Source organism: Somniosus microcephalus, chromosome 11, assembly GCF_052327205.1.
Source record: "Somniosus microcephalus isolate GS21.2 chromosome 11, FLI_Smic_1.0, whole genome shotgun sequence".
NCBI lineage: Eukaryota > Metazoa > Chordata > Chondrichthyes > Squaliformes > Somniosidae > Somniosus > Somniosus microcephalus.
In genome coordinates, this window is record NC_140997.1 from 126,527,002 (window position 1) to 126,551,448 (window position 24,447).

The 24,447-nt window shown below is 45.5% G+C and overlaps 2 protein-coding genes across 2 annotated transcripts in view; both read left to right on the forward strand.

Annotated features, from left to right (window-relative positions):
* Nucleotides 1-24,447, forward strand: part of LOC147110875 (testis-expressed protein 264-like) — a 1,120,589-nt gene that overhangs the window by 117,826 nt on the left and 978,316 nt on the right. The window lies entirely within an intron of this gene.
* Nucleotides 2,591-24,447, forward strand: part of LOC147110876 (E3 SUMO-protein ligase ZBED1) — a 110,435-nt gene continuing 88,578 nt past the window's right edge. Inside the window, exons 1-2 of the mRNA XM_086001242.1 lie at nt 2,591-2,798; nt 5,080-5,440. The gene's annotated coding sequence lies outside the window, so the exon portion shown is untranslated. The remainder of the gene's footprint in view (nt 2,799-5,079; nt 5,441-24,447) is intronic.

The window sequence follows — 24,447 nt, forward strand, 5'->3', positions numbered from 1 at the left end:
ATTACTCCAGCCTGGAATTGAAATTTGACTTTCCACTCTAATGTTTGAATGCAATATCCAATTGATGAGGGCAGAAAAGCAGTTCCAAAAGCAAGTCAACTGTGTACTTAACCTGGTCTGCTGCTGTGACGGTACTGCCTTAGGATTTAGGATTGTTAAGGAGAATTTCAGTACTAAGGACTTTGCAAAGACTTGTCGGGATACTTGACATTAAAACTGGCTAACAAGGGGCCTTGGGCTCGCACGTACGCAGGGGTGAGGTAATTGCCAGCTGCATCTTGTATTGAACGATTGTGGTTATCTTGCAAGGACGGACAGTCTGGAAACAATGGTTTTACTTCTGCTTATCCTGTCTGCGGTCAAAGGTCCCAAAAGGTTTTAGACCTAGGGTCCATCGCTTGCTTAAAATAGTTAACCGTTATAGATGTCACGGGATATCGCGGTGATTAGTGATATGAGGTAATTTGTTTTGACCCCTGTATAAAGGTAGGGGCTTTATGTGTGTAAAACGAGGAACTTGGTGATCACACACGGGTGTGTAGCGGTTTCTCCCAGAGCTCTGCAATAAAGCATTCTTTTACTTTGCCATTCAACTCATCGTCGGAGTTTTATTAACTCAGAGAGCTTCTGTTGGGTATCGCGTCGACCTCGTACCACCTGGCCCGCTTAGCCCCAAATTAGCTACAACAGGATTCACAACGTTGATTAAGTCTTGGTGGTTTGTCTTCCGTGAGGAATTTGTTCTGTTAAAGTCTGAGTTGAGAAGGTTGGTATAGCACATTGATACTGTAAAGTGTTGTACAACTTGTTCGAATTATGTGGGTTGATGCTCAGGATTACTGATGTGAGGAATTGCAAATCTTCGCAGTGAAGGAAAATGAATGTGGACTAATCTGACCCTCCCAGCAGCCTAATTACAGAGCGGCATTAGCAAAGGCCCCGAAGCAAAAGGGGAAGAGTGTAATCATGTTTGAAAAATATATATATACCAAGAAATGAGTTGAGAAGAAAAATAAATGAGTCAAAGGGGTGTGTCCTACTTTTTGAGCTTTTCTGTGAAATGTAGTACTGTATATCCTTGTACAGTTGTTGAAAACAAAGTTAACTGACGCAGCTGCCTCCAGCGTGGAGTGCTGTTCGGTGCGTGGGTGGGATTCCTGCTGCAATGCTCCTTTGGTGATTTTATTAGGGAGATCTTGACTGTCTGTCTCCATATGGCAATTAACCAACTAAGCTGAGATGGCTTGTTGTTGAAGGGTCTCTAACCCATATGGCAGTGAGTGAGCACTGGCAGGGCAAATGGATTTCCTCCTGTGTTCAGCAGGGATACAGTGACTGTAATTTACACTAATAAGGAAATTGACCAGTGGAGTGAAAGCATTCTTTAAAGGGACATTGTTTATTATTTCTGGCTTGCAAGTGAGCAGTTCATATTCTCAACAGAGCAAGATTTAATACAAAACACTCAACTTTTTAGGAAAAATTCAAAGCCAATAGAAAAAAAGCAGCTGTCATGTAAATCTATGTGATATAGATGCAATGGCAGACAGTGGTGATTGCGGTTATCATGGGAGTATTTATGGGATGTTTTCATTATTGTGCAGCTCGAAGTGTAACAAAATTAGCAGTAATTTTAATTTACATCATCAATATATGCCCAGAATATTTAAATAAAGCATTCCAAGTGAAATCTGATTGCATGTGTCATCTGCTGGCTTTTGGTGTAAGTGAGTTTGTAAAATTGCAACAGTTTTGTCTCCCCCTCCCCTACCATACTTGGTTATTAAGGATAGTGGCGGGAGGAAACCAACTGATCCAGTACTAGTGCCTCCACAGCACAGGCCAGCTCTGGCTGTACATGGCTTTTTGTATCTCCCCGATGTATTGAATATGATTGAGCTCCACTCTAGTCACACCTCGTGTTGCCACCTTTTGCCAAGTCCAAGACCAGACAGGGGGACGGAGAAGTGCTAGTGTTCTGAGGTTTTCTTAGTTGCTGATGAAAATTCATTGAAAACCTCAGTGACTGACAGAGAAGGAAGTGGGGAAACGTTGACTTCTGCGTTGCAAATCTGCCTTTTGGCATTTGGTTTACATTTTAGAAATTCTCCAACAGTCCAGTCAAAAACTAAATGGTAGAGTACAAAAGCAGACCGGTGGCAACCCTATTACCGATGAAGACAGAACCTTGCTTGGTGATTTACCTTCATAGGATCTGACTGACGGATGAGAAGAAAGTGCAGTGAGTGAGGGTGCTGGAGTTCCTGCCTGATTCTGATTAAAGATTTAAAAATTAATCTTCGGGACTCTGCTACAACTGGGAGAAAAATCATAGGGACATTTAAAAAATTGTGTTTTCATTTTCTTTGAAAACTTTTGTTTATTAGTTATATAAAAATATTGGAGGCAGAAAAAAGACTGCTTGACAGGTTGGAGGTGGCAGATCATGTGATGAAACCTCCAGGAATATGCCCAACTAGAGTTGAAATCCTACCAAGCATTGAAATATTTTTTGAAGTTTAAAATGAACGGGTGAGTGTCTTTGTTTCTCTCTCTCTTCCCTCCCCTGAGGGAGGAAGCTTTTGCAAATTCAATGCAAAGACTGCATAAAACATCAGCTTCCAAAAAGGGGGAGTGGGGGGAGGATTAGTCTCGTGGTAATTATGAAAAGGTCTCGGCCAATCACAATCTTCCACAAGTGTTTTTCCCGATCCTGTTGCGTGTGGAACGAAGGCATCCGGTGACATTTTGAAAGCGGAGAGCAGCTGGTGCAGTGCCGCGCTTCCTGTAATCTGCAGGTGCTGTGTTTTTGTCACCCCATCCTGCTTTTTTCCATCCGCATATGTCAAGTGGTAACACTCCATGCTCTTTATCCAGGAGCGGGGGAAGGTGCCACATTGCTTGCAGGCATTTGATTCATTCTGGAGAGCCAAATGCCCACATTGAGCTGCCAGCAGGAAATAAATTACATACAGTGCTGGTCTTTTAGACAAGTGTGTTAATTAGACATGGAGGTCTGGGCTCCAGCCTGTAGGAGATCTCCCTGCAGAGTCCACTGTGCTGAGGAAATTCTAACCAAACAGAAACTGGGATGAGCTGACTGTAGCCACCTCTTTAAAATGTAAAAATACAGGATTCCCTTCTTAAAAATATCTTCCCAGGCATTCTATTTTTTTTTATGGTTACTAGATACTGATAGCATATGAATATTTTTGTGACATTTATTTGTCTCAAAAACTCCAGAAGTACTTCCTGAACAGACAGCAGTTTCTGAGATCGTCATTCTTTTTAACTTTTGAGTTGGGATCTAAACCAGAATGGGGTGGGGTGTTGTCTTCATCTGATTATTGATGAGGCTCATGACTAGTTTAAGGAGACTGGTGATGTGGTGAACAACAATGCTGTTTTTTTGGGTTCTAATGCAGTCCAGTCTGAGGGGAGGCTCTCTGTAAGGGTCCCAAGTGAAATGAATTAGGCAGTCTCACTGCACTTCTTGACATATGCAAGACCACAGCATTAAAATGCTCATAATTTAGCATGAATTGTCAGTTGCATTCACGGAGATCACAAGAGTAGTGAATGGAAACGTCGCACCTGGTGCAGTGGGAGACTGCTTTCTGATACAGTATTAGGATCAAGGCTTATTGCTCTGCATCTGACCCATTCTATATGTTACAGGGAGTGCTTGATACAGTCTCTGTGTACCAAAGTGGGGAAATATATGTAATTATGCGTTTTATATGTAAGCTCCCACCAACTAGTTGTTTTAGCATCTCCAGGTGGTAATCTTCAGAGGGTAATTTTAGAATGAGCTGTTCAGTGCGACTGTTGGAGGGCTATGAAATTCCTGAAAATTAACTTTTGAAAATACCATTGCTGGCTATCATTTTTGTTTTTTTCCAATTTTTTCACTTATTCCAAAGTGAGGTTTGTTAATTCTGATGAATGGGAATAACTTTTCATTATTGGAACCATTAAGCCATTCTTGGGTCAAGTATAACACACGAAGATCCCTCCACTCTAGCCAGTTACTGTGTCTACGTTCCTACCTTGGGAGAATCGCCACTTTCAGATTACTATATCAACCGTTCTTATGGCATCTCTCAGTGAATTAGCGAGCTCTATGCTGTAAACCTGTATCCAGTAGAAACTAAGTTATGACTGCTTAAATTAGGGCTTTTAAGAGTTTAATTTCCTGCTAGTGCATTAATTAATAATTTTATTCTATGTCCTGGCAGGAAAGCGCAGGTTTCTCAGCACCAATCCGAATCCACCTGCAATAATGCTGCTGAATTGTCCATTAGCCCTCATAGTAGGCACAAATTCATGTGCTTGTGAAAAGTGCGATTCACAGATGAGGCCTGCAGGTCGTTGTGAGTGGTATGAATAGTGAAAAGGCTTCAATTGATTTGAAGGGCACCACATTAATAAACAGAGGCCCTGAAAACTTGGTGGGCAAAGACAGATTCTGGGCGGGACCCGCTGATGCCTGGTCTCTGCCCTGTTAGAGAAGCGCTAGGCGCTTCCTGGGGGCAGGCAGGCAGATCTGACATTGATACCCTGTTTGGAGATTGGACTATTGGAATAATGTCATATCACCCATCGGAATTCATGCCAGTCAGAAGAACATCAGAATTAGGAGCAGGAGTAGGCCATATGGCCCTTCGCGCCTGCTTTGCCATTCAATAAGATCATGGTTGATCTTTGACCTCAACTCCACTTTCCTGCCTGATCCCCATATCCCTTGATTCCCCATGAGTCCAAAAATCTATCTATCTCGGCCTTGAATATACTCAATGACTCAGCATCCAGAGCCCTTTCTGGTAGAGAATTCCAAAGATTCACAACCCTCTGAGTGAAGAAATTCCTCCTCATCTCAGTCTTAAATGGCCGACCCCTTATCCTGAGACTATGACCCCCTAGTTCTAGACTCTCCAGCCAGGGGAAACAACCTCTTGGTATCTACCCTGTCAATCCCCCTCAGAATCGACCTGACACGTTAACCCTGTTTCTCTCTCCACAGATGCTGCCTGACCTGCTGAGTATTTACAGTATTTTCTGTTTCTATTTCTTTTCCAGCATCTGCAGTGTTTTGCTTTTGTCCCCTCAGAATCTTATATGTTTCAATGAGATCACCTCTCATTCTTCTAAACTCCAGAGAGTACAGGCCCAACCTACTCAATCTCTCCTCATAGAACAACCTTCTCATCCCAGGGATCAATCTAGTGAACCTTCGTCGCACCACCTCTGAGGCAAGTATGTCCTTCCTCAGATAAGGAGACCAAAACTGGTCTCACCAAAGCACTGTACAATTGTAGCAAGACACCAGTCCCTGGTGCATCAAATGTCCAGAACGTCTGCATGAAGCAGCTGTCGAAGGCGGAAGTGGGTCCCACCAGATTCTTAAAGGCAGATTTCCTTACAGCAGTTAGTCGCAAAGGTAAGCAACAAGGATCACTATATATTGTTGTGACTGCCATTTATCTTCCATTACTAGAAATGCCTATCTAAGAAGTTTGCAGATATCAGCCCTGTTTGCTTGAATAGTTTCACAGAAGAGTATTGTTAACTGGGATTTATTCACTAACTTGTTGGAAGTAGAGCACAAAAAAAGAGGTAATGAGACTAATTCATAAATATTAAAATAGGATAAAAAAATAGTTTACCAACTGCCGAAACAGACTATGGTTCACAAGCTTTATCTAATCCAGAACTCTGCGGTCCAAGACCTGCCCTGTTACAATGCCCTGCACGCTCAACACACCGCCACCCCCCCACCCACCCCCCCCCCACCCCCACACCCCCACCCACCCCACCACCCCCCCCCACCCCACCACCCCCCCCCCCACCCCCCAACCCCACCATGGCTCTCTGGGCCTCCTAAATTGACATTCTTGTTTTCAAAATCCTCCATGGCCCCACTCTTCCATATTTGGGTAATGTTTTCCAGCCATATTTCTAGCCATCACTCTCTCTTTCTAACACCAGATTACTGCCTGTCTCCTGCCCCCTCTGTTTCTTCATCAGACACTGATCTTTCAGGTGCTGTGTCTCTGCTGTCTGGAAGTCTCTTCCAAAACCATTTTACTTTGCTACTTTCCTCTTCCCTCCTCAAAAGGCTCCTTAAAACCTATTTATTTGGCCTTGCAGTTGGTTCCACCCACCCTGAGATCTCTATTTCCTGGTCAGAGTGCACATCTCCACCCTGTAAAGTACTCTGCAGTATTCCTTTATGTGAGCAGCACTATCTAAATGTAAGTTGCTGCCTGTTCGCTCTTCTATGCCAGCTGTTTTCCTCCTTGTGTGTCTCTGAAGTACCTCAGGCCATTTTTCTACATTAAAGGTGCTATATAAATGTAAGTCGTTGTTGAATTGTGTGAAATGTATGTGGTGTGAATCAAGGAAAGGAGCAAGTTTGTGTTTTTATCACTCTATTTCTTTGATAAGCAAGCAATAAACTCGTTAACCGCTGGCTGGCAAGGTATTGTGTGTTCTACTAGTTTATTCTCAGGAGCAGTTTTAGGAACATGAGAAAAAGTTCGAGAGAACTCTGTAATCTAAATTACTGAACCTTAACAACGAATCAGCGCATATGCCAGTTCAAATGCTCAGAGCTAATTAAACCCCTTGCAGTTAGCAGAGTTTCAGCTCGATTACATCTCGGGTCTCGGAGATAGAAGTGCACTGTAGCTGCTTTTCCACTGTCTGAGACATGTGGATTCCCAGAGGGTGCAGGTCTCAAGTGGCTGACTGAAAGTCGAATGTAAAACTGCCAGGACTTGCCAACACTGACCTGGAACCCAGCAGCACTAGTGTGGGTGTCACACAGGTTGTGCAATGTAAAAGCAGCTTGTGTTAATTCTCCCTTCCAGACACACCCCATCGAATATCTTTTCAGTGTAAAATTCTCCCTTCCAGACACGCCCCATCGAATATCTTTTCAGTGTAAAATTCTCCCTTCCAGACACGCCCCATCGAATATCTTTTCAGTGTAAAATTCTCCCTTCCAGACACGCCCCATCGAATATCTTTTCAGTGTAAAACACCTTGGTCATTTTCTTAATCATTTAATATTCATGAACTTTTTCTTGAAATTGTTTTTCATCCTGTCTTCCTTTTTTTGAATCCATTCTCTTCTTTCAATCTGTTCTTGATGTTGTTCTTTTACTGTTCCCTGGCTGTAATTCTATCCCTGCTCAGGCAGAGGCAGATGTCGAAGTTTTGAAGTTCAGGTTGCTCAACCTGTTGGCAGGAGATGGAGGAGGAGTAGTTCTCTGGCAGGCAGCCTGAAAGCAGATATCAGACTGGAAGCAAGAGTAAATGGAGTCATTTAGTGCATAAATGGGAATTTACTGTGGGCTCTGTGAATATCTAACCCAGCACAACATCATCCCTTGTTAGAATGACCTTTATCTTTCTGTACTATGTCAGGCTGCATAAAAGGCAGATGAACTTTCAAGAGGATCATTAATGCGCAGGGATAGATTGTTAAATGCAAATATATTTCTTTAAAAAAAAGCATTATCTGCTGTAGTTTCTTTGCCAAAAGCTGGTAATGAGCAGAATTAACAGCAGCCTCTGATTTTTGCAGTAATTTGTCAGAATCCTGTATGTAGGAGGAAGGTTGTTCACTGAAGAATTTATTCTTTTCCTCACAATAAGAATGTTACTAATAGCAATCTCCTGACATAGGAGGAGGGTAATCAAGTGATAATGTTACAAAATGAGTTGTTTGGACATGTGCAACCAGTGCAGTGAGTGTGTGGGGTAGACATGTCTACATAACGAACACTGCATTTCGAAAATAATTCATCGTGTGTAAATCTTTGAAATGTTTCAATGTGGTAATGCAAGTATTATATTGCCGGTAAATTCCCCATGGTGTTGCTCATGGGTGGAGTGTAATTTCTGATGTTAGTCTGCTTCTGCTGCACTTATCACTGCAATGCAGCACACTTACTGAAGCAATATATGATGAGGCAAAAATATATACCTAATTGATACTGAAATGTACAGATCTATTCGTAATACTATTAACCTGCCCTTACAGGCCTTCCTTAAGAGGCAAGTAACTTTGTTTTCCCCACACACCTCAAAACCATCCTTCTCCTCCTCAGTTATTTACATGATTATTAGATTTCACACACTACATTTATAATTCATGTTGAATCTGTTGTTGATGTAGTACAAGTTATGAATTTTATTTCACACTCACTGGGGCTGTGATGATTGACCTTCAACCACCACAACCATTGTCCTTTGTGCTAGGTATGACTCCAGCCAGTGGAGAGTTTTCCCCAATTCCCATTGACTTCAGTTTTACTGGGGCTCCTTGATGCCACACTCGGTCAAATGCTGCCTTGATGTCAAGGGCAGTCACTCTCACCTCACCTGTGGAATTCAGCTCTTTTGTCCATGTTTGGACCAAGGCTGTAATGAGGTCTGGAGCTGAGTGGTCCTAGCAGAACCCAAACTGGACATCAGTGAGCAGGTTATTGGTGAGTATATGCTGCCTGATAGCACTGTCGATGACACCTTCCATCACTTTGCTCTTGATTGAGAGTAGACTGATGGGGCGGTAATTGGCCAGGTTGGATTTGTCCTGCTTTTTGTGGACAGGACATACCTGGGCAGTTTTCCACATTGTCCGATAGATGCCAGTGTTATAGCTGTTCTGGAACAGCTTGGCTAGAGGCGTGGCTAGTTCTGGAGCACAAGTCTTTAGCATGACAGCCAGGATGTTGTTGGGGCCGCAGCCTTTGCTATATCCAGTGCACTCAGACATTTCTTGATATTGCGTGGAGTGCATCGAATTGGCTGAAGTCTGACATCTGTGGTGGTGAGGACCTCGGGAGGAGGTAGAGATAGAGCATCTACTCGGCACTTCTGGCACTTCATTCCCTAGTTTGTGTTGTGCTCTCTTTCTCCCCCAGTTTGTGCTGTGCTCGCTCTCTCTCTCCCCCAGTTTCTGCTGTGCTCTCTCTCTCTCCCCCAGTTTGTGCTGTGCTCTCTCTCTCTCCCCCAGTTTGTGCTGTGCTCTCTCTCTCTCTCCCCCAGTTTGTGTTGTGCTCTCTCCCAGTTTGTGTTCTGCTCTCTCTCTCGCTCTCTCCCCCAGTTTGTGTTGTGCTCTCTCTCTCTCCACCAGTTTGTGTTGTTCTCTCTCTCTCTCTCCCAGTTTGTGTTGTGCTCTCTCTCTCTCCCCCAGTTTGTGTTGTTCTCTCTCTCTCTCTCCCCCAGTTTGTGTTGTTCTCTCTCTCCCAGTTTGTGTTGTGCTCTCTCTCCGTTTGTGTTGTGCTCTCTCTCCCCCAGTTTGTGTTGTGCTCTCTCTCTCTCTCCGTTTGTGTTGTGCTCTCTCTCTCTCTCCCCGTTTGTGTTGTGCACTCTCTCTCTCTCCCCCAGTTTGTGTTGTGCTCTCTCTCCGTTTGTGTTCTGCTCTCTCTCTCTCCCCCAGTTTGTGTTCTGCTCTCTCTCTCTCTCTCTCTCCCCCCCAGTTTGTGTTCTGCTCTCTCTCTCTCCCCCAGTTTGTGTTGTTCTCTCTCTCTCCCAGTTTGTGTTGTGCTCTCTCTCTCCCAGTTTGTGTTGTGCTCTCTCTCTCTCTCCCCCAGTTTGTGCTGTGCTCTCTCTCTCCCCCAGTTTGTGTTCTGCTCTCTCTCTCTCCCCCAGTTTGTGTTGTTCTCTCTCTCTCTCTCTCTCCCAGTTTGTGTTGTTCTCTCTCTCCCAGTTTGTGTTGTGCTCTCTCTCTCTCTCCCCCCAGTTTGTGTTGTTCTCTCTCTCTCTCTCTCCCCCAGTTTGTGTTGTTCTCTCTCTCTCTCCCAGTTTGTGTTGTGCTCTCTCTCTCTCTCTCTCTCTCTCCCCCCCAGTTTGTGTTGTTCTCTCTCTCTCTCTCTCTCCCCCAGTTTGTGTTGTTCTCCAATTCCAATTCCAATTCAAATGCTTTATTGGCATGAAAGTTTACAGAGAACCATATTGCCAAAGCTTACATAGCAAAAAGGTACAGTTTTCCAACATTCTGTAGGTGTCAATCGATTTGACATTTGTTGGGTACATACAATATTACTTTTAAACAATATTAATTTTAAACAGTCTTTCTACTTCATTTGGTACGTTCAATATTAATTTTAAACAGTCTTAATTTTAAACAGTCCTCAGGTTGTGACATGTTGTTACATATTTGGCCCCAAGGTATGGTCTGTCTCCTTCTCCTAGGACTAATCTCAATTTTGACAGGTCATCCAATTCCTTGAAATCTGGGGTTGTTTGGCTTAGCTTGTTGAATAATATGTTTCTTGATGTGTTGAATTTTTCGCATTTTAGGAGGAAATGCATTTCTGTTTCAACCTCGCCGGCCAGACATTGATCGCATATTCTATTCTCTCTAGGCTGCCAGGATTTCTTGTATCTGCCTTTTTCAATTTCCAGTTGGTGGTCGCTTAGTCTGTACCTGGTGAGGGTCTGTCTCTGTTTTGTGTCTCTGATGGTCGTGAGGTAGTCTGCCAGTTTATATTCTCTTTTTAGTTTATATTCTCTCTCTCTCTCTCTCCGTTTGTGTTGTGCTCTCTCTCTCTCTCTCTCCCCCAGTTTGTGTTGTTCTCTCTCTCTCCCAGTTTGTGTTGTGCTCTCTCTCCGTTTGTGTTGTGCTCTCTCTCTCTCCCCGTTTGTGTTGTGCTCTCTCTCTCTCTCCGCTTGTGTTGTGCTCTCTCTCTCTCCCCCCCAGTTTGTGTTCTGCTCTCTCTCTCTCTCTCTCTCCCCCAGTTTGTGTTCTGCTCTCTCTCTCTCCCCCAGTTTGTGTTGTTCTCTCTCTCTCTCTCTCTCTCCCCCAGTTTGTGTTGTTCTCTCTCTCTCTCTCCCCCAGTTTGTGTTGTTCTCTCTCTCCCAGTTTGTGTTGTGCTCTCTCTCTCTCTCTCTCTCTCTCCCCCAGTTTGTGTTGTTCTCTCTCTCTCTCTCTCTCCCAGTTTGTGTTGTGCTCTCTCTCTCTCTCTCCCAGTTTGTGTTGTGCTCTGTTGTATGAACGCATTAAAGCATAGAACCAGGCAGACAGGCTTATAACTGCGATGTTCACTTTATTGTGTAAAATGGCCAACTGCCGTTTTTCCCGGGTAATTCCCATAATGCAATGCACATCACATTACCATATTTACTGGTGTCAAACTCGCACATATATATTAACTTATTGACTGGTGTCAAACTTGCAATCAATACACGACATCCCCCTTTTCCTTGGAAACAAACTTGCAGTTTACAAACAGTTGCTTACAATAACACTGCATAACTTATTTGGTTTATAAACTTTTTACAAACTTGTGTCTTACCACACAAATAAATAATTCCCAGGTTTAAACATTTAACATCACCCATGCAGTTCTCGCACAGTTTATGTTGTGACATAATCAGACAGTCTGTGGGGTTTTCTTTTAACCCTTTGAGGTCTGACTATATTGGGTATGTCTGACATGTTGGTGTCAGTGGGTATTGCCTGTATCACAGTGGTATGTGTGTCAGGGTCTACTATACTGTCCTCAGTCCCTTGTGTTTCCTCCTGCTCATTGTAGGGTTTTTTTTCCTGCTCTCTTGCCCGTTCTGGCCTCCTGCCAGGCTTCGTACAAGAATTACCCTTGAGTGGTTCGACCCACTCCCCCTACGGTTCTAGACCTTGGACTTAGATGCAGAGAACTGTAGTGCAGAGAAAAGGACTCAATAGACCAGGCTGAATAGCACGAAATGGATGCTTTTATTTTTAAACAGTTTGAAGCATTACAAAATACATGTCATAGGCACAGATTAAAGTAACTACAATCATGCACAAATTTATGAACTTGACTCTATGGAAATGGGGAACACACGGCACATCATAAAAGGGGAAACACATTATGATTTCCCTTAACTCCCTCCCCTATACCTAAACTAAGTTTCGACCTGGGGAACTTGGGATCATGCTCACCACTCTCGAAATCGCGAAAAGGGGGTTCGCAGCCTTTTTGGCACCGCTTCCCGTCGTCACGTGGATTGGAAGCTTCTGGCGCAGTCGATATTCTCTCCTCCCTCGGCGGTGGGGTAGACCCAGCCTCGATGAGCGCTCGTCAAGGTTGAGATCCACTAGGCCTGTCATGGATTTTTGTTCGTGGAGTAGACCTAGATGCAGGTTATGCACATGGGAGAATCTTGTGGCATCGATCGCCGGTTCTCCAGAGGGTTTCTTCTCCGTCGGCCTGGGTCGTCGATGATCTCCCGACCCCAGTACCCGGGCCACCCTCGTCGTCTTCTCGTCGTGGCCGAGCCTTGTTTGGCTGAACACCGGCCACGTTGTCCCTTTTCCGAAACCGTCCGTCTTTAAAAAGACGAAAACGTTTTCATCGATCTGCCGAAGTGGAAGAGGCGCCGATCCGGGCACCGTCCGCCCTTCGTTCGTTCCTCGTAGAAGAAAGTTCTTGAAGAAAATGGAAGCCTGAAGTCGCCCAACAAGAAGCCGTAGCAGTGAAGAAGTAACTTAGATGGACTTTCAATCCATAGTTATACTCTTTTGGAACAGTCTTATCTCCCGCCAAATCATAGTCCTGTCTTTGTATTAATTTTGGCGGGCAGAAATCTCTGCAGGGGTGCTTTGTCTTGTAACGGAGCCGGTGATAACTTAAACTGGCCTTCCTGGCCGATAATGTCTTTTAATGTCTTTTGCATTGTCACCGCGGCTCGGTTCGCATATTGATCGGTCCGGACATTTTCCTTGATGGCTGCTAAACGGTTTTTCCTTTGTACAATAAATGGGTATAAGTGTTTTTACATTGTCCGCCCATATCTTGATGGGCCCCATCCTGTACTTATAATCCATTGAATATGTATGCTGTTGCTCTGAGTTTCGGTTCCCAGATACTGGCTTTCGCGGGTTTACTGTCTTCAATCCACAAGCCTGTCTGGCTTGCAGTAACAGAAATAAAATGGTTCATAAACTGATCACGGGGCCTGGCGGCCATTTTGTATGCCCTTTTATCAAAGGTTTTTCTGTGCAAGCTTACTTTCGTCAATAAACAGTCTTATTTTATCCAGTTTTCTTGCGTGATTTTTGCTGAAAATTTTCGAATCTTACATCATGGAGTGTCTCCTTTGGTCCATTGGTTCTGCATTTCTTCACAAACATAGTGTTTCTCGAGTAGCATGCTTCGTCTGGAGATTCTACTGCTACTTGACTCCCTGTTTTACTCAAAACTTTGTGGGGTGTGGCATTAAAAGGAGTGGTGAACTTGTCCACTTTGTCCTGCCGTACCAGCACCGTGTCGCCAACTTCCACTTCTGAGTATTGTGTTCTCTGCTGTTCATCTGCATACAGTTTGGACTTGCCTTTTTGTTCTGCATCCCGGTCACGTATTTCCATGTCTGCGCGCGACTCTGTGATGTCTGGCAGCTTTCCTCTCATTTTCTGTTTAAAGAGCAGCTCTGCCGGGCTCTTTCCTGTCATGGCATGGTCAATGCTCCTGTACACAGTCACATATTTTCTAAGTTCACGTTTCCAATCTAGTCCTTCTGACTGAGCAATTCTGATTCTCTTCATCAGCGATGCATTCTGGCGCTCGACTTCTCCGTTAGCCTGAGCCCATTTTGCTGTCGTTTTCAGGTGTTTGATCCCGTTGTTTTCACAGTATTCTTTGAATAATTCAGATCTGAATTGGAGACCATTATCAGATTTGCAGGTGATTGGCAAACCATGACGGCTAAAGATTGACTCTAGACTATCAATAACCTTCTCTGTTGTTGTGGAGGTCATGATGTCGTATTCATAGTAGCGACTATAATAATCAACTACCACAAGAATGGAGTGGTTGGATGGCAAGGGTACCAGTAAGTCTATAGCTACATCCTGCCAGGGGCCCTCCGGTAATGGTGTTGGTCTCAACGGTTCAGGTGGGTCGGGTCTGGCTACTACCTGACAGCCGTGGCACGCTTTAGTGTTTTTCAGCTGCCTTGTCCATGCCAGGCCACCAAACCTTGGTTCTGAGATGTTGCTTTGTTCCAACTATTCCCAAGTGTCCTTCATGTGCTAACACCAGGGCTCATGCATGTAACACTGTGGGTAGCACGATGCGTGTTCCCCGAAGAACTAGGTACCCCACTACGCACAGCTCGTTTGCAATTGCTGCATAAGCTTTACAGTTCTCAAAATGTCCGTTTGTGATTGCCTTCCGTACCTCAAACAGCTCTGGGTCAGTAGCAGAGGCTTCCTCCACCTCTCTAGTAGTGAGTGCTTTTGGTGTCGCACTCACAGCTACAAATCCCTTGTATTCATCTGAGCCATGAGAATGTCTCTCCTGTTTTGCTGTCTCCCCCAGCAATCGTGACAGTGGGTCTGCAATGTTTTGCTTGCCAGGAATGTGTATCGCCTTAAAATCGTACGGCTGTAATCTGAGTACCCATCTCTCTATACGGGCACAGGGTTTACACATATGGATGCAGCCTCTCACAAGCCCATACAAGAGCTAAGGCCTCTCTCTCTGTTTGAGTGTATTTCCCCTCTCAGTCTGTTAAACTACGACTTACATAGCATATTGGCACCTCTTGTCCCCGTTGGTCCTGAACTAGTACTGCACCTAAACCTACAGGACTGGCATCTGCTATCACCTTGGTTGGTGCGTCCTTATCAAAATATGCTAAAGTGCCGGCTCTGGCCAACTCTTCCTTGAGTGCACTGAATGACTGTCTCTGTTGTGATCCAAATTTAAATGGTGTGTCTTTTCTCGTCAGGCGTCGCAGTGGCTCTGATAGCGTTGCAAACTGCGGGATGAATCTGCTACTGTACCCAACGAGTCCCAAGAAACTCCTCACCTCTGTAGCATTCTCTGGTTCCTGAGCTTCTGCCACCGCTCGCACTCTCTCTGCTGTTGGTCCAATGCCCTTTTCAGACAACAGGATTCCCATGAAAATCAATCGGTCCATGTTGAATTGGCACTTCTCTGAGTTTAGTGTCAGTCCACTTTCCATTAGTCTGGTCATGACAGCGTGCAGGCATCTGTCGTGCGTTTCCTGGTCGTGTGCATGCACGATAATGTCGTCTGAGATGTTTTCAACACCCTCTATTCCAGCTAAGGCATTAGCTATCTTGTGCTGATATTGGTCACTAACTGAAGATACACCGAATATCAGCCTCTTGTACCTGTATACTCCGTTATGTACTGCAAACATTGTGATTTCTCGTGACTCGGGTCAGTTCTAGCTGGTGATAACCCCATTTCAGGTCTAGCTTACTAAACACCGTTGAGCCGTTCATACCTTGGAGTATCTCATCAACGGTGGGGATTGGATATCGTTCCCTCACTATTGCCTGGTTTGCTCGTCTCATGTCTAGGCATAACCTTACATCCTTATCCGCTTTTGGTACAATAACCACAGGATTTACCCATGGGGTGGGACCAGTTACAGGTTCGATAATGTCCATGTCCCTCAATTGTTTTATTTTGGCCTCTACTGCCCCCCTTAAATTGAATGGTATACGCCTGAGTGGCTGGGCCACAGGCTTCACTTGTGGGTCGATATACAAACTGATCTGTTTTGTGTTCAGCCTTCCTACTCCCTGGAACACCTTTGGATACCGCTGTTCTAGTAGCTGTCTTACATCTACCACAGCTGAGACATCTGCGCCTATTTTTAAAACTCCCAGTTTCATGGCTGTCCCCTTCCTAGCAACGGTTCTCCATGGCCTTTAACCACAATGAACTCCACCTGCTCAGTTCTCTTACCTATTGTAATCCCACATGTGAATACACCTTTAACTGACAGTGGTCGGCTAGAAGCATAAGACATTCAACACTATCGTCCCCAACAAGCTGGCCACTAAACTCCAAACTCTTGGCCTGAACACTTCCCTCTGCAACTGGACCCTGGACTTCCTAACAAACAGACCCCAGTCTGTCAAATTAGGTAACCACACCTCCCCACCCCCCCCCCCGACCCTGAACACGGGGGCCCCACAAGGATGTGTGCTGAGCCCCCTCCTCTACTCCCTCTTCACCCACGACTGTGTGGCTGTTCATGGTTCCAACACCATCATCAAGTTTGCGGATGATACGGTAGTAGGCCAGATCACCAACAACGATGAGTCAGCCTACAGGGAGGAGGTCCAGCATCTCGTGAAGTGGTGCGCCGATAACAACCTGGCCCTTAACATCAAGAAAACCAAAGAAATCATTGTGGACTTCAGGAAGTCTAAAGGCGGAAGTCACACCCCCATCCACATCAATGGGGCTGTGGTGGAAAGGGTGGACAGCTTTAAGTTCCTCGGAGTCCACATCGCGGAAGACCTCTCCTGGTCCCTCAATACCTCCTCTCTGGTGAAGAAGGCCCAGCAGCGCCTATATTTCCTAAGGAGGCTGAAGGGATGTAACCTGTCACCCCTGATCCTCTCTAACTTTTACCGCTGCACAATAGAGAGCATCCTGACAAACTGTATCACAGTATGGTATGGCAGCTGTAGCTACTATGACCGGAAAGCCCTGCAGCGGGTAGTCAAAACTGCCCAACGCATTACCGGCACCCGGCTACCGACCAAAGAGCACATATACCAGAAATGCTGTTTACGGAGGTCACGGTCCATCAATAAAGACCCTACCCACCCCAGCCACAGTCTGTTCGCCCTCCTGCCATCTGGGAGACACTACAGATGCATTCGCACCCGTACGACCAGATTTAGGAACAGCTTCTTTCCCAGGGCTGTCATCCTACTGAACTCCACAAATAAACTCTAAAGCCTGCACGTCCGCCAATGCACTTTATTATGGTTATGTTTATGTTAATGTATTACAAGCCAAATGTATGTTGAATGTTTAAATGTCTTAATCTAAATGTACACTCTCGGGAGCCGCAAGCCTACATTTCGTTGTACTGCACTTGTGCACTAACAATGACAATAAAAGTTGATTTGATTTTTGATTTGATTTGATTTGAATAACGTTCTCTCTGTCTTAGGGACATGTGACTGACACTTAATGTGTTCTAACTTTAATCCTTCCCATGTATTCTCATCTATCACATTATTAGTTGCACCCAAATCAATTAACATTCTCAGGTTTACTCCCCCCACACAAAAGGTAAGTCTCTCTGTCACGTTATTTCTAGTAACAGCAAATGCAAAGTCATTTTGTTCCTCTACAGTGTTCACACTGTGTTTCTTTGTACCCTTTGTGCAGCATACTTTGGAGAAATGATCCTTTCCCTTGCACTTATGACACATTTGTCCGCGTGCTGGGCATTTTGGATCTCTGCCCATGTGGTCTGTGTGTCCACAACTGTAACAATTCCTTTCGTTCCTATCGCCATTTCCCTTTGGTTTATCTGTCGAGCTTTTTGCATAATACCCTCTTTTCTGTGTAACATGATGAACAGTATCTGTCTCCGCCTTCTCTGTACATGACATGGCTGACATCTGCTCCTCGACGTTTTCACGTTGTGAGGCCAATTGTAACGTGCGGGCGAGCGTTAGACCTTGCCCTTCCTCTAGCAATTTCCTCCGCACATAGGCTGACGTGCACCTACTCAGGATAGCGTCTCTTATTTGATTATCCGCAGCCCCCCCAAAAGCACAGTCTTTAGCAGCCTGCCGCAAGCGAGTAGCAAATTGTTGCACAGTCTCACCTGTCTTCTGGGACAACTTATGAAAAGTCTGTCTAGCAAATGCTGCGTTGACCTGGGGCACGAAGTAGTGATTCAAAGCACTAACCGCCGCCGTGTAGTCTGCTGGCTCTCCTGTGTCCGGTAGAGTCGAAAAGATATCCTGGACATCTGGTCCTGCTAGGTGTAGAAGTAGAGCTCTTCTCCTCTGCTTTGTGGCAGCTGTAGAGGTATCGTCGATAATGAGTCCTTTGCCATCGGCATAAAGCTCAAAAGACGTTAACCACCTCGTCCATCTTGGACCCAACGTGGCTGGCTCGGCGAAGCATGCAAAATTTTGAATGCCGGTCTTCTCCATCCTAGCTAACTAAAACTTGGGCAACTACCATCAAGTTTGCAGATGACACCACGGTAGTAGGCCAGATCACCAACAACGATGAGTCAGCCTACAGGGAGGAGGTCCAGCATCTCGTGAAGTGGTGCGCCGACAACAACCTGGCCCTTAACACCAAGAAAACAAAGGAAATAATCGTGGACTTCAGGAAGTCCAAAGGCGGAAGTCACATCCACATCAATGGGGCGGAGGTGGAAAGGGTGGCCAGCTTTAAGTTCCTCGGAGTCCACATCACGGAAGACTTCTCCTGGTCGCTCAACACCTCCTCTCTGGTGAAGAAGGCCCAGCAGCGACTATATTTCTTGAGGAGGCTGAAGGGATGTAATCTGTCACCCCCGATCCTCTCTAACTTCTACCGCTGCACTATAGAGAGCATCCTGACAAACTGTATCACGGTATGGTACGGCAGCTGTAGCTCCCATGACCGGAAAGCCCTGCAGCGGGTAGTCAAAACTGCCCAACGCATTACCGGCACCCGGCTACCGACCATAGAACATATATATCAGAAACGCTGCCTACGGAGGGCACGGTCCATCATCAAGGACCCTACCCACCCCAGCCACAGTCTGTTCGCCCTCCTACCATCTGGAAGACGCTACAGATGCATTCGCACCCGTACGACCAGATTTAGGAACAGCTTCTTTCCCAGGGCTGTCATCCTACTGAACTCCACAAATAAACACTAAAGCCTGCACATCTGCCGATGCACTTTATTATGGTCATATTTATGCTAATATATATGTAAAAATGTATGTTGAGATGTTTAAGTGTCCTAATCCAAATTGTACACTCTCGGGAGCCGCAAGCCTACATTTCGTTGTACTGCACTTGTGCACTAACAATGACAATAAAAGTTGATTTGGTTTGATTTGATTTGATGATTCCGTTCATTATCCTCATCGCCAATGTTGTATGAACGCATTAAAGCATAGAACTAGGCAGAGAGGCTTATAACTGCGATGTTCACTTTATTGTATAAAATGGCCGACTGCCGTTTTTCCCGGGTAATTCCCATAATGCAATGCACATTACCATATTGACTGGTGTCAAACTCTCAATCAATACACGACATGCTCTCTCCCCCCCAGTATGTATTGTGCTCTCTGTCTCTCCCTCTCCCAGTTTGTGTTGTGCTCTCTGTCTCTCCCTCTCCCAGTTTGTGTTGTGCTCTCTGTCTCTCTCTCCCCCAGTTTGTGTTGTGCTCTGTCTCTCTCTCCCCCAGTTTGTGTTGTGCTCTGTCTCTCCCTCCTCCAGTTTGTGTTGTGCTCTCTCTCTCTCTCTCCCTCCTCCAGTTTGTGTTGTGCTCTCTCTCTCCCCAGTTTGTGTTGTGCTCTCTCTCTCTCTCTCTCTCTCTCTCTCCAGTTTGTGTTGTGCGCCCTCTCTCTCCCAGTTTGTGTTGTGCTCTCTCTCTTTCTCCCAGTTTGTGTTCTGGTCTCTCTCTCTCCCCCAGTTTGTGTTGTGCTCTCCCTCTCTCTCCCAGTTTGTGTTGTGCTCTCTTTCTCCCAGTTTGCGTTGTGCTCTCTCTCTCTCTCTCTCCCCAGTTTGTGTTGTGCTCTCTCTCTCTCTCTCTCCCCAGTTTGTGTTGTGCTCTCCCTCTCTCTCCCAGTTTGTGTTGTGTTCTCTTTCTCCCAGTTTGTGTTGTGCTCTCACTCTCCCTCTCTCCCCCAGTTTGTGTTGTGCTCTCTGTCTCTCTCTCCCCCAGTTTGTGTTGTGCTCTGTCTCTCTCCCTCTCCCAGTTTGTGTTGTGCTCTCTGTCTCTCTCTCCCCCAGTTTGTGTTGTGCTCTGTCTCTCCCTCCTCCAGTTTGTGTTGTGCTCTCTCTCTCTCCCTCTCCCAGTTTGTGTTGTGCTCTCTCTCTCTCCCTCCTCCAGTTTGTGTTGTGCTCTCTTTCTCCCAGTTTGCATTGTGCTCTCTCTCCCCAGTTTGTGTTGTGCTCTCTCTCCCCAGTTTGTGTTGTGCTCTCTCTCTCTCCCCAGTTTGTGTTGTGCTCTCTCTCTCTCCCAGTTTGTGTTGTGCTCTCTCTCTCTCTCCCCTAGTTTGTGTTGTGCTCTCCCTCTCTCTCCCAGTTTGTGTTGTGCTCTTTCTCTCTCCCCCAGTTTGTGTTATGCTGTCTCTTTCTCCCCCAGTTTGTGTTGTGCTCTCTCTCTCTCTCCCTCCCCTCAGTTTGAGTTGTGCTCTCTCTCTCCCCCAGTTTGTGGTGTGCTCTCTCGCTCCCAGTTTGTGTTGTGCTCTTTCTCTCTCCCCCAGTTTGTGTTGTGCTCTTTCTCTCCCAGTTTTTGTGCTCTCTCTCTCCCCCAGTTTGTGTTGTGCTCTCTCGCTCCCAGTTTGTGTTGTGCTCTCTCGCTCCCAGTTTGTGTTGTGCTCTCTCGCTCCCAGTTTGTGTTGTGCTCTCTCGCTCCCAGTTTGTGTTGTGCTCTCTCGCTCCCAGTTTGTGTTGTGCTCTCTCGCTCCCAGTTTGTGTTGTGCTCTCTCGCTCCCAGTTTGTGTTGTGCTCTTTCTCTCCCAGTTTTTGTGCTCTCTCTCTCTCTCCCCCAGTTTGTGTTGTGCTCTCTCGCTCCCAGTTTGTGTTGTGCTCTCTCGCTCCCAGTTTGTGTTGTGCTCTCTCGCTCCCAGTTTGTGTTGTGCTCTCTCGCTCCCAGTTTGTGTTGTGCTCTCTCGCTCCCAGTTTGTGTTGTGCTCTCTCGCTCCCAGTTTGTGTTGTGCTCTCTCGCTCCCAGTTTGTGTTGTGCTCTCTCGCTCCCAGTTTGTGTTGTGCTCTCTCGCTCCCAGTTTGTGTTGTGCTCTTTCTCTCGCTCCCAGTTTGTGTTGTGCTCTCTCTCTCTCTCTCTTCCCTCCACCGCCCTCCCCTCCCCCACTCCCAGTTTCCTCTCGCTCCCTCTCTCACCTCCCTCTCGCTCCCCCCCCCCCCCCCCCCCAACTTGCTCTCTCTGGACTCACGGCGTTTCCAAGCGACTTTTGTTGGCCACGATGCCGTCACCCTCACAACCCGCAATGAAGTGGTGTTTCTTAATAGTGGGGAGACCAGCAGGGCCCAGACACCGTGACAATTCATGACAGCCGGGGTACTGCAGCAGCGCCTGGGAGACCAATCGCCCATTCCGGTAGACTCGGTGTTGGGAACCCTAGACCTTGGGTATGCTACTTTCTTGAGGTTTTCCTCCGAGTCCGCATCGATTGTGGCTTATAAACTTTTCATACGATCATGCTTCAAAGCAAGTGGTCCCTTTGGAGGATTGCTACTAGGCCAGTGGCGTTATGAAATCTGCTTACCGTTTTATTTACTGAGAAATAATAGTGCTTCCGAGTTATAAGACTGCACTCTGTATTTGATGATATATATTTTGCTGCAGGGCAATGCCACTTTGTAATGTAGTTTCTCTGGCCCCACGCAGTATTCTTAACACAATGGGAGTGAATCACCCCAGCCCACCTCCCCAAGGCATACAGGATGGAATGATCGAATCATGGGGGATAGCAAATAGAGCTTTCAGCTCAGTCCATTTAATTTTTCCAAGCAGTGGTCTCTGTCTGGTAATTGCAGTGAAACCATTTCCCTGTCTATCATCACTTGAGCACATTAATGTTTATTTAACAGTTATGCTAAATATTTATAACTTGCGGTTTATTCTCCCATAGCCACTTCCTTGGTTGCTTTGCTTCTTCCTGTTTTCACTTCCTAGTAGTTTCCGTGTTTTGTATGTTTCTCCCCACTGTTTCCTCCTTCTCTTCCTGTTCGCTCTACCTTTTTGATTTTTTTTCTCCCTGCGAAGAGCGGTTGTGCAACAAACCTGCCTTCAACGACTCTCGGTGGCTATTTTTGTCGTATGGAAAATCTGTAGCTTGCTTGATCTCAGGAAAATAACTTACGTATATCTATATTTCCACAAGGAATTCCATTAAAAAAATGCATGGGTGAATTGTCGTCGTACTTTTCAGACACTGTTTCTGATGTTGGGGGGATGCACAGTTATTTGAACATAGCTCTAGAGAGGCATTGTCGAGAATTTTCAGGGACTTTATTACTCACCGGACCATCAATGTTCCAAAGGCTGCATTTATACTGCACTATTGATCTTAGGCTAGTAGCTGTGTGAGCTGCAAATAGCACTTTTCCCACTGGGAGCGAATTCTGTGCATGCAGCCATGCAGAGCCCTGTTCTCTTCGTGGATGTTTTTTATTAGCAGAGCGTGGGCGGGTGTGTCCACCTTTTCGTAACATTAGACTCGGTGCTAAATTTATAAAGTGCCCAGAAGATCCAAAGGACCATCTGAGCACTTTTTAAACCCAGCTTCACACCAGACTGAAATTATACCGCACATGGTGTCAAATTCAAACAGTGTGCCAGAGCAGATGTTTCACACTGCTTGGCTTTGGTGCATTGCAGAGTCTGCTCTGGACCCCATTGCAGAGTCTGCTCTGGACCCCATTGCAGAGTCTGCTCTGGACCCCATTGCAGAGTCTGCTCTGGACCCCATTGCAGAGTTCTGCTATGCCTTTCGAAATAAGGGCCTAAAATTATTTGCATCAATGCAAATATAGCAGTCTAAATGGAGCATTAGAGGTACAAGACCACCTAGCAAAAGCCAGCTCTGATATTTTTGTACTGTTCCTACTGCCATTTAATGCACAGTGTTTAGTTTGGGGATGGAAACCTGTATATATTTTAAATCTAACTGCAAGGCACTCATTGGAGATTTATCCTCGGATGTTTATTTGGGATGTGATTTTCTGACCTTGAACAATCCACTAACATGAGTCCTCTAAAATTGCAAATTACTGCTGTTGTACTAAAGCAGGGAGTGTCTCCCACTCGGAACCCCCTCAAATTCCCAGTGGTTTACAGAGATTGAGTTGTTGACTCTTCATTGGACAATCTTGAAGTTTCTTTTTGTGGGAAATGTGTTGAGTATAGGGTGTTCTGAAACTGTCGATTCGTGCTCAGGTTTGCATCTCTCCTACAGTACACCAATCACCCCGAAGTGGATCTGATCTTTAAACTCTGGCGCCTCTCTGCTGCTGGTGCTACAACTCAGGTCATGGAGCAATCGACAGGCAGAGGAGGCGGCTCATATTCTGCTTTACATCTGCTTATTGTAAATATCATATCGGGAGGAAATTATATTCGTCGGCAGTAACAGTATGGAGCTATCTGACTTTGTGCAGCTTAAACTTCTGGTAGAAGCTATACTTGGGAATTGGCAGCAGTAGTCCTTTGCCTCCGCTGTGCATAAATAGCACATCATGTAAACTATTAAGGTCTGAGGGTAATGCCAAATTCTCTGTTCATATTCGTGGGCCAAGACCAGTGTAATGTCACTTTTTAGATTCTCCGGTCTGGTGAGCAGCAAGAGATGAATTGCTGCCTGAAGGGAGGTTCTGTTGAGCCTGATGCCCACAATCAGAGAAAGTCCTGTAATCCTGCCTGCTTTGTTTAATAGAGACCCATTTACCCAATATTTGTACTCGTATGATATATATTTGGGGACCTTATTCGTTCATTGCTTGTTATATAATTTTTCTGCTGGTTATTCACTGAAAGGTATTTTTTGAATTAATATAACCATCTGAGAAATCCATAGTTTATATTTAAAAATATTGTTCCGCAAGTCAGATAAATGCAGTTCAGGCTCTACAGGACAGGTTAGGGGGTGTGACCCAAATAAGAGTTCTTTATACAAACGCATGGAGTATAAGGAACAAATTAATGGCCCAGAACTTTGGGTCTCCATGGGTGAGTACACACGGGGTACTCACCTGTAGGCCCAATGGAAGTGCCGGTATCCTGCATGCACTGCGCATGCGTGGGAAACCGGCACTTCCGTTCCCCCTGAAAGCAGGGGTTAAGAGGTCAAACGTGTGCGCAGGAGAGGCTGCGCGTGCGCATCGCACTTCGTTTTTTTTTGCGGGTTTTCCCGGGAAGGTAAGTCTGCAGAAGTTACACATATAAAAAGCAGGCGTAAGGCCTGCTTTTTACAACGTAAGTGGTGAATTAATTAAAATTAAAACATTTTTTCCACAGGTTTATTGTTTTTAAATACTTTAAAGCAAGGTAAGTTTATTTTTAGCCACGTTAGAAAATAAAAAAAATTTCAAAAATTTAAATTATTGTTTAAAATAGTTATTTCATGTAATTTATAGTTTATTTTAAAAATGGGATGTTTTTAAAAATTTTATTTGAAGATTTAGTGATGTTTTGGGGCCCGTAGTATTTCTAAGTTTTGACAGCCCTTCCTATCAAACTTATGAATGGAGCATTCCCTGCTCCGATTGGTTCCTCATGGCCCACGTGATCCCAGGGGACGCATCGAACTAACTGCGCCCCTGGGATATGCAAGCACTGCGCGGCGGCAGCTGGAGCAGGCCCAGGATCGGAATTCCACAGGGGCCCACAGCTCAACGGCCGGCGCGCTAGGTAAGTGCAGGTCGGGGGCTTGCACCCGTGGGAAGCCCCCAACCCGAATTTCTGG